We start from the raw sequence: 16,888 nt of genomic DNA, 5'->3' as shown, positions 1-16,888 counted from the left end.
TGAGCACACTGAATTGTTTTGACCTTTTAGCACCAAAAAACATGTTTTATTTTTAAATTACTTAATGTCAGTTTCTCCTAGGTGCCTGGCATTGCCCTTTCAGCTAGCAGAACTGAGCACAACTTATTTCCCCAGCTGAGCTGCAGGATTCATCACATGAGCACCATGGGGCCAACTGCCTGGCACCTGCACCCCAGGAGCCGGCTAATGCTGCGCAGGTGTGCCCTGGGCTGGGGGCTGGTGCAGTGCGAGCAGCAGGGAGTGACCGACTGACCCTGGTGTTAGAGACTGCTCTGAGCTTGGCCAGCAAAGGTAAGGCATCTTAAAACAATTAATGTGCTGAATTTGTGTTTTTGAAATAAGGCCTTTGAACCTGAAGTTGCTGAGGCGTGCAGTGGATGTTAGCCCTGCGGGGATTTTGCATGTTAGAGAAAAGCTGTGCTGGGATGGTAGAAAAAAAGAGCCCTGGAACTGTGTTTATTCAACTCTTGTCAACTTAATGTATTAATGCTAATTTGAGAGACTGTATGGACAGATCTTTCAGTTGCTGAAATGGAGGAATTGTTTTAGTTAACATATGGAAAATATTTATAGGCTTTATATGATGGTGATATATAAGAGTAAACAGAACATCAGATAAGCACTGCATTCCTTTATTTTCACTTAAGACACAGCAAAAATATATGCCTCTTTACTCACAAAAGAGACAGATGGCTTGATGGCTGAGGGTATCCTATCTGGGGAAAAACATGCATATTAAGCAAAGGGAAATAGAAATGTAAAAATCTTCCATAAATTCACATGTCAGGATGATCTCTTCTGAAGTTTGCAAAACTGTTTTTTATGGAGTAGGTGTTTAGGTTATGGCTTAATTTTCTGTCTGCTTCCATTTTCCTTGCATTAAAAATGAATGCCACACCGACTTCCATCTTGCTCACACCGTCTGTCCTCTGGGACCCGGGTACAACCCCGTGGACATCGTGTGTGTGTACATGGCAGGCTGGGGAGGGGGGCAGCCAGCCCTGGGAGCAAGGTAACACTGCTCCTCCTTTCCTCAGCCATCAGGCAGGGCTTGGATACTGAGTTTGTCTTCTCCAAGCTGAACCCAGCTGCTCGGGCTTAGGGCTGGTTCCATTTTCCTGTGGTTTCATACTACTTCAGAGTTCATATTAATATGTAAATCTGTATTTTCCTGATTCCAAACTCTGAGGAATTCCCCGGGAGCTCTGCAGAGGAACAGCACTGTGCCCTGACACCCGAGCAGGCCGGGGTCATTGCTCAGGAGGAAACATGCCGAAACACGCTGACAGGCGGGACAGGACGCGGCACAGCTGGTGCTGACCGCTCTCCGCTCTTTAGCAGCCAAAGCAATTCCAAGGAGCTTGCAAACACTGGCTGGGGTGACCAGAGCTTTGCTGCAGACTTATCAGTGCTGAATAGGGGCCTGTGCAAGTGGTTTCTCATCCACTTCAACTGGTGAAAGGCTGAACCTGTGATGATTTTATTTTAAAACATAAAAGATTAAAAGATAGCTGGCTTTCCCACAGACGTCACGTTGCTAACATATAGGAAATGAAATGCGTTGCCAGCTCAGTGAGGAAAAAATGCAACTTCGAACAAGTGCGTTACTAATGCTGAGATCTAAGAAATGTTGGCTTGTTCAACATGTTGGTGGTTTGAAACAATGATGTTTTAAAATGTTGCTGACCTAAGGATTTTCTTAGACTCTTTCTCTGGTTTCTTTTGGATATGCTTTGTTGTTTATCTAAGCAACTCTGGTCACTGAATGAGGTTTCAAGAGAAAAGGTAAACAGAGGAAAGAAATGAGTGCAGGGAAGCACAAATAGGTTTTGCTATGACAAATACACTTCTTTCGCTTTGCAACTCTGAAAATATATGGAAATGTATTTACATGAAAAATATATTTATATGAAACCATATGAAAATGTATTTACTTTTTCATGTTTCTAAAAAGCACAGGATCAAGAATACTGATCCATACTGAAAGGCTTAGGAAGAAGCTAAGATTTGTTAGCTTTGGCACAGGCATGTGGAGGCAGTCAAATATCATCAAGTTTGAAAAAGGAGGACAATGACAAAGGGTGATTCAAATGCAGCATAAACTTGGTTAATTTACTACATGATCTTGGTTTTAATAAAAAGCAGAGGAACTGGTACACAGCGCTGGCAGAAAGCCTGAGGTGAAATCAGATTTAGCCGTAGATGTCAATAAGGAAGCACAGCCAAATAATGCCATTGCTGAATTTATTTATTGTTGCTTAAGCTTTTTAAGATGACTAAATCTGTGTTGGATTTTTTTTTCCTTTTTTTTTTTTTTTTTAAAAAAGGCCAAACTGTAACTGTGTCTGAGGCACTTTTTATATGGCTGTGGTGTCCTGGTTGGCTCTAGTTCCACTGACAGATACGCACCAGATCACTTGCTGCTCAGTGCTCACTCGCGTCAGCGCTGGGTCCAAAAAGAACCAGCTGCGGATACATCTGAGCTGTCTCTGATACAGCTCCAAGTCTGGAAAAACTAATTCCTCCCTCTTTATGCAGACAGTGTTGTGCAATGGCCTGACTTCACTAGATACTTCTGCTGTACAATGGAAAGTAACCTAGACAGAACATCTGCTTTAATAACAACTAGCTTGTTTGGTCAAAAAATGTGGAGTTTGCTACCTGTGCCCTATTGCTACCTGCTAATTTTTTGGTGTTGATGGAATTACAGGAGAGAGGTACAACCAGGCCATTTGGGCCAATATTTCCATACCACTTTTCCTGCCTAGCATAGCCTTGTGGCAGACCTCCAGGAGTCAGATGAGTTGTGTCACTTCCATACGTACAATGTCAGTGTTTTGTAACTTCTGTTGTCTGCTCACAAAATTCTTTGAGGAAATGTTTTATACGACAGATTTCCTAAAGATGTTAAATGGTACCACGAACCAAGGTGGTTAATTATTAAACCATATGGAAAATTGAATGATAAGGCAAGAAAAACAACCCAGGCGCTTTGGTGTGTGGTATTGTAATGTTTCCTGAAAGTAGTGGGATTGCCTAGCGAGATTTCTATCATCATCCCTTTCCTGTTCTACCCCCTGTATCCCTTGGCTCCATGTTACTCTTGCAGGTGTTGTTTGTTGCAAAATGCATCTAACCCCCAAGGAATCTTGACTGTTTCTTCCCAGCATAAATTATGCTATTTGTGCCAACTGATCTCTATTTCTGCTTCTGGAGTTACAAGTTTGATATAGTTTTCTTCAAGAGGTTTTCACCAGCTGCCTTAGTTATTTCAGTGTTTCCAGGTCTGCAACTGTTGACAGCATCAACAGTATTGTTTGTTCCCTTTTCTTGTGCAAGTAATCTGGTGGTATACAGAAACACCATCTCACCCACTTTCCTTTCCTATTTTAGGACTGCAGCAAGCACTGTAGCATTCCAGGGCTATTTATTCTCTGGCACCCTACTCCAGCATCAGTGACGAGGGTCCAGAATGAGGGGTGACAGTGGGAAGCAGTTAATGCATTCAAGCAGTACGGGGTTAATATTTGTGCTTTAACTTCATAAAATACTAATGCTAAGACAAGAAAATGGCCATGAATATAGCTTACCACAGTGCTGGCAGACTGCAAGCTGGTCTATCTTTCTGAGCTCACAGATACTCTAATTACTTAATTACTCATCTCTTCTTCAGCTGGTGAAGACAGGGAAATGCAGCCTATCTTCAGGGATGAAATAATCAGCTCCCAGAGTGATACAATAAAAAAGAGCGGTAAAAATCAGGTCTTCAAAAAGCTGCAGTGATCTTAGAGGATGTGGCTAAGACCAAGCCTAGAGTTAGAATTAGGGTTAGAAGCAAAAAATGCCAAGGGTTCCAGGTGGGGTAGTGGTGCAAAGCAGCTGACGGATTCTTTTGGGAGCCCCTTTGCAGACAGTTTCAGAAGGTTGGGTACCTGTAATATTTCACTATTGTGATATTGTGCTCACTAGCTCCATCTTACATATACCCTTGCATAAACGATTACTGACCTAAGCCATTCAGCTGGGGACAGGATCACTGTCAAGCACATGAAAACAGACTAATGAATGTAACGCTGACAAAATGTCTAGTACATCATACCACATTTTTCAGAACAACCACAAGGTAAAATACTCATTCTTTGGCAAGGGGAGATCTCAATTAGGAGGTGCTGAAGGAATTCACAAAGCTTTGGAAAGCTTTACATGTTCTTTCCTCTAGGGAGAACGGGGAATTCAAACGTTATTTCCTTGAATGTTTACAGCTGAAAATGAAAGCTGGAAACCCGTCAGGGACGCAAGAATTTCAACACAGCTTTGTTGCAACAATTAGTGCTCTGTGGAATATTGGTTCTAAAGCCATTGAGCTTATTCTCAGGAGTCTGTTTTATAATTTATATTGTAGGCTTTGCATTTTGTAATCTAATAGGAATTTGTAGGATTCTTATGCATGTTCACTTATAAAAATCAAGGCTATGTCCTGAGCTTTTAGATCTCTGTTGTGCTAACATGGATAAGATAAGCATGTATTCAGCAGTCCCGTTGCTGCTAACCTAAGGTCTAGCAAGCACACTACCTGGCCTTGGCCAAGGCAGCTCAGATCAATTAAGATATAGAAGGTCATTAACAACAACTCTCTGAGATAACAACTGCTAGAAGCAAATCCTGATGTGAAAGAGTACATTTTGTTCAGCAATTTTCTCCTAGCGCTGGGCTTAACATGCTATTAGTGTTACTGTTTGGGACTGTAAGAATCTTCTCCTGTATCTGGTGGTGAGTTGAGTGTAAGGACAAGAGTGTTGTGGAGTGGTGGTATCTGAAGAGCTGAGTACTCTTCAAACCATCCATGCTGTCGATGAAGTTTACTCTACCTTGGAAGATGAAGTAGGCTGCAGATGGAGGACGCTCATGTATGTCGTACAGTACTGTGCTCATCCCCTTCGCCATGGGCACTTTTGCATGTGAGGAGTTGCTGGGTCTGTGCACCTCACAGCCTGCACCTCCTCTCCCCTCTGTGGTTGGGTGGAAGGCTGGAGGGAATTTATTTTAACAAGAAGTGATATTCTAAGGGGTTGGGGAGATTCAAAATGTTTTCTCTGCAGCTCCAGAGAATGGTTGTCATGCTATGGGCTGGTGAATTAGGCAAAGCCAGCACCAACAACGCTGCGTCCTGATGGAAATGACTTAGCCCAGACAAGTGGGGAAGGAAAGTCCTTTTGTCTGAATTTGCTGTGAGTCTGTCAATATATCAACAGGACAGCACCAATTTCCTCCATTTGTTTGTCCCTAGCTGCTTCCCAAAGCTTTTCCTGCTCTTAATTAGGTTTATTTCCCCCTTTCCCAGATGTATTTTCTACTGACCTGTTTTTTTGTTTTTGTTTTGTTTTGTTTTTTTCTCCCCACAACACCCCCTTGCCTGCTGCAGCTCTTGAGCCATGCTGGCTGTGGCATGTGGTTAGCTCTGTGTGCCAGACCTTCGCATTGCCCCTCCTAAAACCCTTGTCATTCAGCCGGAGGTCAGGCACTTAACGGTCGCTGAAGCATTGTGGTGCAGGGGTCTGAAAGCGTACATCTGGGTAGTGCTGTTTTCAACAGATATGCCCAATGTGAAGCTCAGAGTGAGCAAACCACTTCAGGCAGCTTCTGCAGTAGGTCTGGAAGCCTGCATCAAAGTGTGCTGGGAAGAGAAGTTATTCTTATCCGTGCTGGTTGGCTTCAAGTTGGTGTGGATTTCTGGTCCTTTATCTGCATGGCAGGTACTGCAGAGCTAACCAAGGTTTCCCTGCAAGGACAGCTAGGAACTGGAGTTATTCTTTTTTAATGAAAATGGAGGGTTTTATGAAATACGTCTCCAGGACAAACCTGCAGAGTGGTGATAAAATCACAATAGTTGCCAACATAGTCTTGAAACAAACTCTGAATCACAGCTTTTTGTGCAGCAGAAAGGAAAGCCAGGTGCCATTTCTGCTCAGCAGCTTTTCAGCCCGTCAGAAAGCTTTCCAAGGAGGTCTTCCCTGCTTCTCTGTCAGAACAACTTTGGGATGTGGAAACAGTCCGTGATCCGCTGTTTCCAGAGTTGCACCTCCAGGGCAGCACAGGGCTAGATCAGTAAACTTTGTCTGTGGTGGTTACTCACTTGCTCCTCTGCCCCTACTGAAGTGAGTAATGCCTTGTGCAAAACCTGGCGGGCGGGCTTGTGGCCGTGCTTGACCTCTTGCATCACCAAGGGTGCTGAACCCCACAGGGTAGGGGATACAGTACAGGGCAGGCAGGAACTGGGGCTTTGTCATGTTGATGTGCTGGTATGAGCTTGCTGACAGTGTCTGTGATGATGGATCTAGAAAGCTAGCCTTGCAGAAAGTCTTGCCCGTTTAAGGGCTAACATAACGAGAGGGAAAATAGCTGTCACGCTTCCAGAGACCATTTTTGTGCAAGAGAAACAGCACGCTGGGCTGCTTTGCTAGCTAGGGCAGAAAGTGTTTTTGGTTTATGTCTCATATAAATAATAAAAGTAATAAAGAGACACAAATACCTCACCAAGGCGGTCAGGAACAAATTGAAGAGAAAACAAATAGCTGACCGGAGCACATTAACCACTCAGACTGAAATCTGACTTCAACTTGCAATAAAAAAGCCTGCATTTGCCTCTGTGCTCGATGTGCTCAGCTGATTAAGCACACTGCCTGTTCTGGCAAAGCAAGAACCGATGAGGCTAACCATGTTCGCCAACGCCGCTAGCCAGGGAGGAGGTGAAGGTGCCAGGAGTCCCGTGTGCTTGCTCTTGTCGGAGCCCAGCAGGCCGGTCAGTGCTTGCTCTGGTAGGAGCTGCTGGCAGGAGTGTGTGTTCCCTTGGCAGGGATTCAGCTCACTCCATTCGCCCCTCCAAAATGTACACGATGTCCTTTTTCCTTAAACGCTGGAAATGAGCACAAGGCCATTTCCTTGCTCAGCTGCCCGAGCCTGCCTCGCGCTGTCTGCTGGCACCGGGCAGCCCTGGCTCCTTCCCTGCCGGGGCTCACATAGCTGCCCAGTGCCCCAGCTGCATGCCCGCGCTCTCTGCCAGGGGGCAGCTGAAGCCAAACCCTTCAGATTCCAATAGCCCAAGGTTCGCCATGTACCAGCGTGTGTCCTGGGCAGTGGCTGCGGCTGTCTGCTTCTCCTAAATGCCTCTCCTCGTGTATTCTTTCATGAAAGATTTTCATTAGCAGTGGTCAGCCCTGTGTGTGTTTGTTCGTGTTTAGGTAATGTGGTGGTGGTGTTTTGGTTGTTGTTGTTTGTTTGTTTTTAAGATGTGCTCAGTCTTGAAATGTTTTTTCCTGTCTCTGTGTAATTCACAAAGGTCTGCTTTGTTTGATGCTGAGGAAGACACTGTAGACACCTCCTGCTCCAACCTGGCCCTTGCATCAACTCTGATCTGCAGCATCTGGTGCTGGAAATTGCTGTTCTGGAGGAGGGGTGATTTCCTTCTTGACTTAAGGTCTCTGCTTATACAAGCTGCCATTAGCAGAAGCCTATCAAACTACATCAGCAGAAAATATGGGTTCCTATGTGCCTAGAAAAGATTACAATGGTTATTGTACATATTTTAGCCATTACTACATTTCTGTCCTTTATTTGATGATTACTTCATGTGAACAAAGCTGCAGACCAGAGCTGCACCAGCGTGGCAGGTAGAGACCATTTTGAATGCTGCCATCCTGCTCTGAGGGGCAGGAAGAGGGGAGGTGTACTTCTCCAGAGAGGAGTACACTGGAGCTGTCTGTTTGCTCTAAGATGAAACTTTCTGAAATTAAAATCCTGTCACTTATAAGCATTTGCTTTTGAAAAAGCTACCTGGGTTATTTCTGGGAAGGAGCAACCTTTTATCCACAAAAAGGAGCAAACAGTTTTCAAAACTCTTGGCCTGATGTTTTGTGTGCCAGCTGGGTGATGCTGCAGGGTACCATGCTGGCTGCAGATGCTCACAGAGAGAAAGCTGAGACTGAGCAGACTACCAGGGGTTTGTCTGAAGACGTTTTTTCCAGATACCAGGAACTAAAATCTTTCCTGGCTTCCTTGAAATGCTGAGTGCTAAAATAAGTGCCATAGATGGAAAAACTGAAGGAGAACATACAAACAGCAGACCAGATAGAGTGAAGGCACAAACTTTCTGGATTGCCTCTGAAATACACAATTAGAGTAAGAAAGATATAGATGATGGTATGATAGGAAAAATAAGATACAAAATTCTGTATAGTATATGTCGCCTCAAAAGGAATGTGTGTTTTTTTGGACTCCCAATAGCAAGGCCAGCTTTTCTGAATAGGGTGAGTCGGGTCTTCATAACAGAAGGGATGATTTTCAGTCTGAGGAAGACAAGTGCTGTGATTTGGGAGACTTTGGTTTTATTCCCATGTTTATTCCCTACGACTTTTTAGATAACCTAGAACAGGTTATTTAACACTTCTATGATTTTTACTATGAAGAATAATAACCAGCAACCTGTTTGAATGCTGTTAGGCAGCAGTCCTGGTTCTTAAATGGTCTGAGGTGTGCATGCACATAGGGCAATGTCACTGGCAAAAGGAAGAGAACAAAACCTCTTTATATCCAGAAATAACAAAGAAATTTATCCTGCATAAGGAGAAAACGTAGTTAAGGGGCAAGGGAAGGAAAATCTAATTAACTTGGTAAGATTAGAGGGGCCTGCTATTTGCTCGGTCTGGTCCATAGTAACTTCCAATAAACGTGCATCCTTTCCTGGAATCAAAAGACTTGAGAACTCAGGGAGGCAGAAGCCAATTATAAATGTACGGACCCTGCTGAGATTAACAAAATATTTATAGCTGTCAATATTTTGCTTTCTAGTGAAGCTCCCCAGGCTGTGCACATCACTACCAATCCAGTGGGGCTGCTGGCAGGGAGCAGCATGGCGCTGGTGAGGGCAGCAGGGCTGTCGCACCACCACAGCTCGCCAGCCAGCACTGTCAGTCTGGTGGAGCCACATGCAGCGGTAGCGCTGCAGTGAGTTGCTGAAGGTCTCTTATCTTCCACTCCTACCACTTTGGCTTTTGGTAAGAGGAGTCTGTCACTGTTCCTTAGTGCTGAAGGATAATTAAGGTTTATGAAACAGCTGAGATCTTCTGGGGGAGAGATTCTGGGGCTGCTGAACGAAGCAGGTGGGTGGGAGACAGAGTGGAAGGGTCGGCAGAGCTTGCTGGTGCCTTGGCGTGAGCAACGCTGTTGCTGCAAAGCACATGTTACAGTGTGAGCCTGGACCTCATCCTGTGTTCCAAAGTAGTGTTCTGAGGTCTTCCGTGCTTTCTCTGCCCCCCAAATAAGAGGTGCTAGTGAAAATGAGCAGCGCCTTTCCTCTCTGGTGTGAACCTGGCTCCTCCAGCCCTGTCTCTGCCCCGCTGGGGTGGGGTTGCTGAACTGCCTGCAGCCTGCTCGAGGGACGGAGCCTCCCAGCGCCTGCACTTCCACTCACAGCTCAGTTAGCTGTTGCAGTCTTCCCAGGAATTTCTAAGCGGATTTTTTATGATAGATACTTTTAGCGGTTTACACTACAGTTGAATGCATAATCATAACAACTTACCGAACTAAATATAACAGGATTATAAGTTGTTATATTTGCAATATAAAATCTTAAGCAGCGTGGGACAAAGTACTGCCTCCCTGGAGACCAGCAGAGGTGTTTGAGCTGGACTTCCCCCAAATAAAGGGGAGGGCCACCAGTGGGGCAGTCTGGTTCTCCGTGCGAGAGGCTCTCTTTGGGAAAACGCTGCTCCGAGAGCCTGTCAGGCGCTGGGCGTGTCAGCTCCTGGGGTGTCCTGCAAAGGCCATCTTCTCCCCTCTCGTGCAGCCTGCTGGAGGGCGTGGGCTGAGGTGGATATGTTCAGGCTGTAATTCTGAATGCTGTGGGACGCATGCCCAGAGCACTGCACAGGCACCTCCAGTTGTATCCTAGAATTTTGAAAAATTAATAAAAAAGAGAAGAATATGAATAGTGAACAGTTTAAACTCTCAAATGTCTTAGAGGAATCTGTGTAAGAAAAAATATTCTAACTGAAAGTGAGGCCTGGGAATACATGAACTATTGAGTCACCTTCCACCCTGACATTCCTTTTCTTTTGCTTTTACCACAGCATGTTTCCTTCATATGCAGAGACACTCTGTCAGCAGTTTATCGTAATTAGCTTCCTTGCGCTGGGAATGCCTCTTTATGAGCCAATTTGATGCTGTCTGCATCTCAAGAGTACAACTGACAGCAAGGAGTTATGCTTAATAGACACAAAGATGTGGAATTTGCAGGAAAGTACGAATTTTGTGTGAATAATCATGTGGATCCGAGGCATATGTTCTGGATAATGATTCATGCTGGAAGTTTAATTTGACATGAATAGGAAAAGAGAGAATTATCGATGGCTTAAAGCTGATAGTTGCTGAATGCCCTCAGTTCCCTATGGAAGTTGCTTAGGGCTTAAAAACAAGGTTCCTGTTGCATGTTACTATTCCCTTCGTTATTCAGCATTATCTGGTGAAGCTTTATTGCATCTTTATTTATAGGCCTGTTTTTTGTCTGAGATGTTAACTGAAACCGTATTTATAAACAAGACATGCCTGCATGTTAAGTACGAAGGCTGTGCACTCTCAGGGCTGGCTGCAGTGACTTTTAAGCACAGCAGACAAGGTTGCCACCACCACCCCAGCTGCAAAACTCCATGGAGCATGGACTGGCTTTCTGTTGTGCATGCAAGGCAGCTCTCTTGGGGAATTTGACATGTGCTTACATTGGTTTCTTGAGAAAGAGAGAGAGAGTGTGCAGCAGACTGTATCTAGAAAAAATTAAAAAGTTATACATAAAAACATACACATTAAAAAGTTAAAACATTTTATATAAGAAGTTATATAAAGAGACACCTTCTCCCTGCATTTTAAGGGATGCAAATTTAGCTTCCAAAGGAAAATCGATTCCTGAGCCCCATGGGGACTGCACATTTTCTGTTCCCATTCAGCTGTTCCGAGATCCCCAAGATGTTAACAGGTTCGTAGTTTAGAGTTGTTAATGCTAATGAGAACTGACAGTGTGCAGCATTTTTCTTCATCGGAAGCCTCTTTTAATGGTCTTGTGCAAAGCTCTGTAATGGTGGAGATGTTCCAGCTGACATCAGTGGGCACTGAATCAGGTAATACATTATATCTGTCCTATTCACCTGTGGAGGCAGATAAATATCCTGTAGAAGAAGGTGCTAAAACTGTGCAGTGCAGTTCATGAGTTTTGTAGGATCTATAAAATCTTCCTTGTAAGTATCAGAACAACAACAACAAAAAAGCAAATAAAAAAAAACTAAAGCCAAACAAACAAAAACAATGAAAAACACAGGATTGAACCATTAAGGGCAAATCCCACTCTGAGGAACGCTCATAATAAAGCTTACTCAAGGTGCCTGTGGATGACCATATTTTGAAAGAAAGGGTACATTAGCAAATGCTAATTGCTTTATAGAATTGATCTCTTTAGTGTTCTGAAGCTGAAGTAATCTCTCTGGGTAACAAAACCTCTCAGTACAGATATCTAACCCTCTGTTAGAGAGTGAATCTTACTACGTGTTGGCATAGGATGTATCTTCAACTGTTCCCAAGTAGCTGTCATGTATGAACATTTTGTCAGGAAACTTAAAATTGTTAAGAAATTTTTGCTTCTCCAGCAGTGGTGCAAAGTACCGCAAAATGCAGCAGCTGTACTTCAGTGTTTTCATCCACAGGTTTAGTTATATATATCCATACATCTCCATATGTATATGCATTTGTTTAAAAATTGAATCCATTTTGAAATCTGGGACAAGTACCAAGAAAACACTTTTGTCCAGGTTGTTTGAATGTAGTCTAGGATGAATCTGAAGAACCAGAAGCTTTCTGAAATGTATGCTACTTTTAGTGCAGTGCAAAATGGTGTATTTTTTATTTTGTGGCCAAGGAAGGTAAAAAGGGACTGGTCTGGTGTTTGTTTTCTTTTGTTTTTAAATGAAGCATCTTCAAAATCATTGTGGACCTGTGGTGCAGAGATCAATTTTCATAAGACGCCTGTAACTAGCAGCTCTTGAAATCCTCATTAGAATGATCTCATCAGCCATCTGTAGAGAGATCTGTCTTTTGAACCTTGTGAGGTTGTTCTGATGATTCTGGCAGATAAGGAGATGAAGAGAACAGAGGAACAGCAGCAACCCCATTCTTCCAGCAGGACCTGAGCTGCTTTCCTGCTTATTAGCTGTGAAATCCTCTTGCTTCAGTCTCCTGTTTTCGTTTCACATGGTGCTGATCTTTTAAGACATTTCTCCCCAGTGCTGGAGATGCCCACTGACAACTTGGTTTCTTTAAAATAAAACCTCTTTGCGTGCTTTCTCTGTACTAGAGAAAAAAGTTGCACTAAATTTATGACAAGCTCATTTTCAGAAATAAGCACGTTTTCCTTTCAAGTCTATGCTTGAGGAGAGTGGGAGTTTGTAGGGTGGGAGTTCATATTTTCTTCAACTCTTACGCTTGAATTTGAGTCTTTTTACAAAAATGGCTTGATTTATTTTGGTTGTAAGAAATTTGCACATTCAGAGCTCTGGGAATATGCCCAAATATTTACAGATGGCAACAACTATGTGGGAGTAATGTCCTGATAAATAGTCATCTTCACAGCAATTAGCTGTGTATCCAGAGAGAACTGAACCTACAAAAGGACATGAGCTAGACATGAGCAACAAAGACAAATAGTCTATTTCAGTGGAGACAGTTAATCTCCATTATGATGATGAGTTTACATTCTCCATCTTATTAGCAAAAAGCTGTGTTACTGGAGAGAAGCATTGCCTAAACCAGCTTCTTTCTCTTCTGGAAGAGCCGTTTCCAGAGCAGTTGCTTATACCTCTGGATTACACCAGCTCAGGGGTTGAAAAGAACTTCACATTTTATGTCTCACTGTATCCGTCAGAGACTTTCCATATGATAAAATGGACATTTGTACATACTTAGTGAGGCTGCTTCTCTCAGCAAGTAAACAAGTATGTGCTTCTATACATTGCAGCTTCTATAGAAGAAACAAACAAGATTACTCTAAAGAGAGTACCTCTCTTTCTGTCAGGAAGAATAGCATTAGCAAGATTTCATAATCAAAAGCAAATCTCTTTCCTCACTTCTTAGAAGTCATCGGTTGTAGAAACCAGCACAGCCTCTGGATCGTTCCCTGGGGAACTTGGGTCATGGTGACACTGATGCTTTGGTCAGATGGAAGTCTCATCTTCTGCGAATGGGGCAATCCTGCCTTGTACCTGTCCTTGCCCAGGACTGGTGCTCACATACATGACTGGCTGGCAAACCTGATCAGAGCAGATGCATGAATGAAATCTAAACTTTTTGAGCAGAAGGAAATAGAGGGAAAAATTAATTTTTAGCCAGATAAGCTCCTTGATTTGACTCATGGGGTTGCACTGCCATTGCTACTGGAAAAGGAAGAGAAGAACATAAAATCATGTCTTTTTACAGCAGCCTGCATTTAGGTCAGCATATGACAAGTATAGAACTGCTGCCCAAAACCCAGTCTTCACCGTTCTCAATTTTTTTCAGGAGAAGCAGAAGCACAGTTCTCCATAGCTTTTGGTTTTCCATTTTCAGTGTTTGGTGTAGTAAAAAATGGTGAATGAAAAGTTGTCCTGTCGTCTGTTGTAACAATGAAGAGTCTGTGTTACAGAATTCATGCAAAATACTGATGTTCTTAGCAGCTTCAAATCTCCTAAGGCCTTCCAACGTGCTCTGAGGCTGTAGCTGTGTTCTGATCTGATCACAATGTATCTGTGGAAGCCATGGAATGGCACAAATAATTTAATTGCTACTGGGTTCCTGAGTGCAGCTTTCTAGGGCTTGTCCCTTTACCTCCCTGGAGATCAAATTATGAATGTATGCTAACAATGCTGTAACCTGAATGAGTCCTGAGAATATAGTATCTCTTTCTGGAAGTTGCAATGGGCAGTGGAAGAGCAGCCATCCTAAATTCAGATACTTTCATTCATCAGGAGGACGAAAGTGCTTGGGATGTGGAGATAAGTGGTTATTGAAGTCTGCGTACATTGTTACTTACCTGAAGGCTAAGTCTCTTGTAGCATGCTAGACCTAACTTCCATAGACATCCCAACAAGATCATGTGTCCCTCTGCTCCTTCTACTTCCTTTCATAGAATCATAGAATATCCCAAGTTGGAAAGGACCCATAAGGATCATCAAGTCCAACTCCTGGCACCGCACAGGTCTGCCCAAAAGTTTAGACCATGTGACTAAGGGCACAGTCCAATCGCTTCTTAAATTCAGACAGGCTTGGTGCAGTGACTCCTTCCCTGGGGAGCCTGTTCCAGTGTGCGACCACCCTGTCGGTGAAGAACCTCTTCCCGATGTCCAGCCTAAACTTCCCCTGCCTCAGCTTAACACCGTTCTCGTGGGTCCTATCAAAGGTGATTACAGAGAATAGGTCACCTGCCTCTCAACTCCCCCTCGTGAGGAAGTTGTAGACTACGATGAGGTCCCCCCTCATCGTCCTCTTCTCCAGGCTGAACAGGCCCAGTGACCTCAGCCGCTCCTCATATGTCTTCCCCTCTAGGCCCTTCACCATCTTCGTCGCCCTCCTCTGGACGCTCTCGAACAGTTTAATGTCCTTTTTGTACTGTGGTGCCCAGAACTGCACACAGTACTCGAGGTGAGGCCGCACCAGCGCAGAGTAGAGAGGGGCAATCACTTCCCTCGACCGACTAGCAATGACGTGCTTGATGCGTGCTGGGGTATGGTTGGCCCTCCTGGCTGCCAGGGCACACTGCTGGCTCATATTCAACTTGCTGTGAACCACAACCCCCAGATCCCTCTCTGCGGGGCTGCTCTCCAGCGTCTCGTCGCCCAGTCTGTACGTATAGCCAGGGTTGCCCCGTTCCAGGTGCAGGACCTGGCACTTGCTTTTGTTAAACTTCACGTGGTTGGTGATCGCCCAGCTCTCCAATCTGTCCAGATCTCTCTGCAAGGCCTTTCCACCCTCATCCGAGTCCACAACTCCTCCAAGTTTGGTGTCGTGGGCAAATTTGCTCAAAACACATTCTAGTCCTACATCCAAATCATTTATAAAAACATTGAAGAGGAGTGGCCCTAAAATGGAGCCTTGAGGGACCCCACTGGTGACCATCCGCCAGCCAGATGTGGCCCCATTTACCACAACCCTTTGAGCCCTGCCCGTCAGCCAATTGCTCACCCATCGTATGATGTTGTTTAGCTGTATGCTGGACATTTTGTCCAGTAAGATCCTGTGGGAAACTGTGTCAAAAGCTTTGCTGAAGTCCAAAAAGATCACATCAGCTGGTTTCCCTTGATCGACTAGATGGGTGATCTTATCATGAAAAGAAATCAAATTTGTTAGGCAGCACCTACTCCTCGTGAACCCCTGTTGGCTGGGACCAATGACTGCATTGTCCCCCAGGTGCGCTTCAGTAACTTCAAGGATCTTCCTCTCCATAATTTTACCAGGCACTGACGTGAGACTGACAGGCCTGTAACTGCTAGGGTCTTCTTTCTTACCCTTCTTGAAAATTGGCACAGCATTTGCCAGCTTCCAGTCCAATGGGACCTCTCCAGATTCCCAAGATCGTTGAAAAATAATTGAGAGAGGTCCTGTGATGACGTCAGCCAGGTCTTTAAGCACCCTGGGATGAATCCCATCCGGACCCATGGACTTGTATGGATCCAGGTGGAATAGCAAATCCCGCACACGTTCAGGGTCGGTTGGGAGTTTGTCCTTCCCACCGTCATGGTCCTCCAGCTCAGGGCACCCTGGGTCCCGAAGCCCATCATCGGTGTTGAAGACAGAGGTGAAGAAGGCATTAAACGTCTCTGCTTTGCCTATGTCATTGTCTGTGAGGAGACCCTCCCCATCTGGTAGCGGACCTGTGTTTTCTTTGGTTCTCCTTTTCCTGTTCACATATCTAAAAAAACCTTTTTTATTGTCTCCCACAGACATGGCCTGCTTCGACTCTAGTTGGGCTTTGGCCACACGAATTTTTTCCCTACAAACACGAACAGCATCCCTGTATTCCTTCCTCGTCGCCTGACCCTCCTTCCAGCAGCTGTACACTTTCTTTTTTCGCCTAAGCTCCAGTAGAAGATCACTGGTCAGCCAGGCTGACCTTCTGCCCCACCTGCCTGACTTCTGATATTTTGGAATTGCCTGATATTGTGCTTTTAGGAGGCAGTGCTTAAAGATTGACCGGCACTGATGGACGCCAGTGCCTTCAAAAGCAGTTTCCCAGGGGACCTTGCTGACTAGTTCTCTGAGCAGCCTGAAGTCTGCTTTCCCCATATCCAGGACTGAAGTTTTGGTGGCAGTTTTCCTTCTGTCACCATGAATTCTAAACTCAACCACTTCATGGTCACTGTGACCGAGACGGCCGCCAATTGCCACGTCTCCCACAAGATCCTCTCTGTTCTCCAGCAACAGATCTAGGAGGGCACCTTTCCTAGTTGGCTCTCTTAGCACCTGCACCAAGAAGTTAATCCTCTAGGTGCTTTATGAACCTCCTGGACTTGCTCGTGTCAGCCGTGTGGGGATCCCAGTTGACGTCTGGCAAGTTGAAATCCCCCATTAGGACGAGGGGAGTTGATCTCGAGGCATCTCTTAGTTCTGCAAAGAATAATTCATCGGCGTTGTCGTCCTGGCCGGGTGGTCTGTAATAGACTCCCACAACGACATCCCCTTTATTTGTTCGTCCCTTAATCCTTTTCCAGAGGCTCTCAACTTTGCCATCGTCAGCTGGAAGTTCCACACAGTCCAGCCCATGCTTCACATACATCACCACCTCGCCTACCGTGCCTGTCCC

At 44.7% G+C, this 16,888-nt stretch overlaps 1 protein-coding gene across 1 annotated transcript in view; it reads left to right on the top strand.

The window, feature by feature from the left end:
* The window catches only part of HFM1 (helicase for meiosis 1), a 148,059-nt gene that overhangs the window by 11,282 nt on the left and 119,889 nt on the right, over nucleotides 1-16,888 (top strand). Inside the window, exon 2 of the mRNA XM_083847410.1 lies at nucleotides 82-312. The gene's annotated coding sequence lies outside the window, so the exon portion shown is untranslated. The remainder of the gene's footprint in view (nucleotides 1-81; nucleotides 313-16,888) is intronic.

Source organism: Anser anser (assembly GCF_964211835.1).
Source record: "Anser anser genome assembly, chromosome: 8".
Lineage (NCBI taxonomy): Eukaryota > Metazoa > Chordata > Aves > Anseriformes > Anatidae > Anser > Anser anser.
Note: the sequence above shows the minus strand (reverse complement) of the source record. Positions and strands in the feature narration are given on the sequence as shown.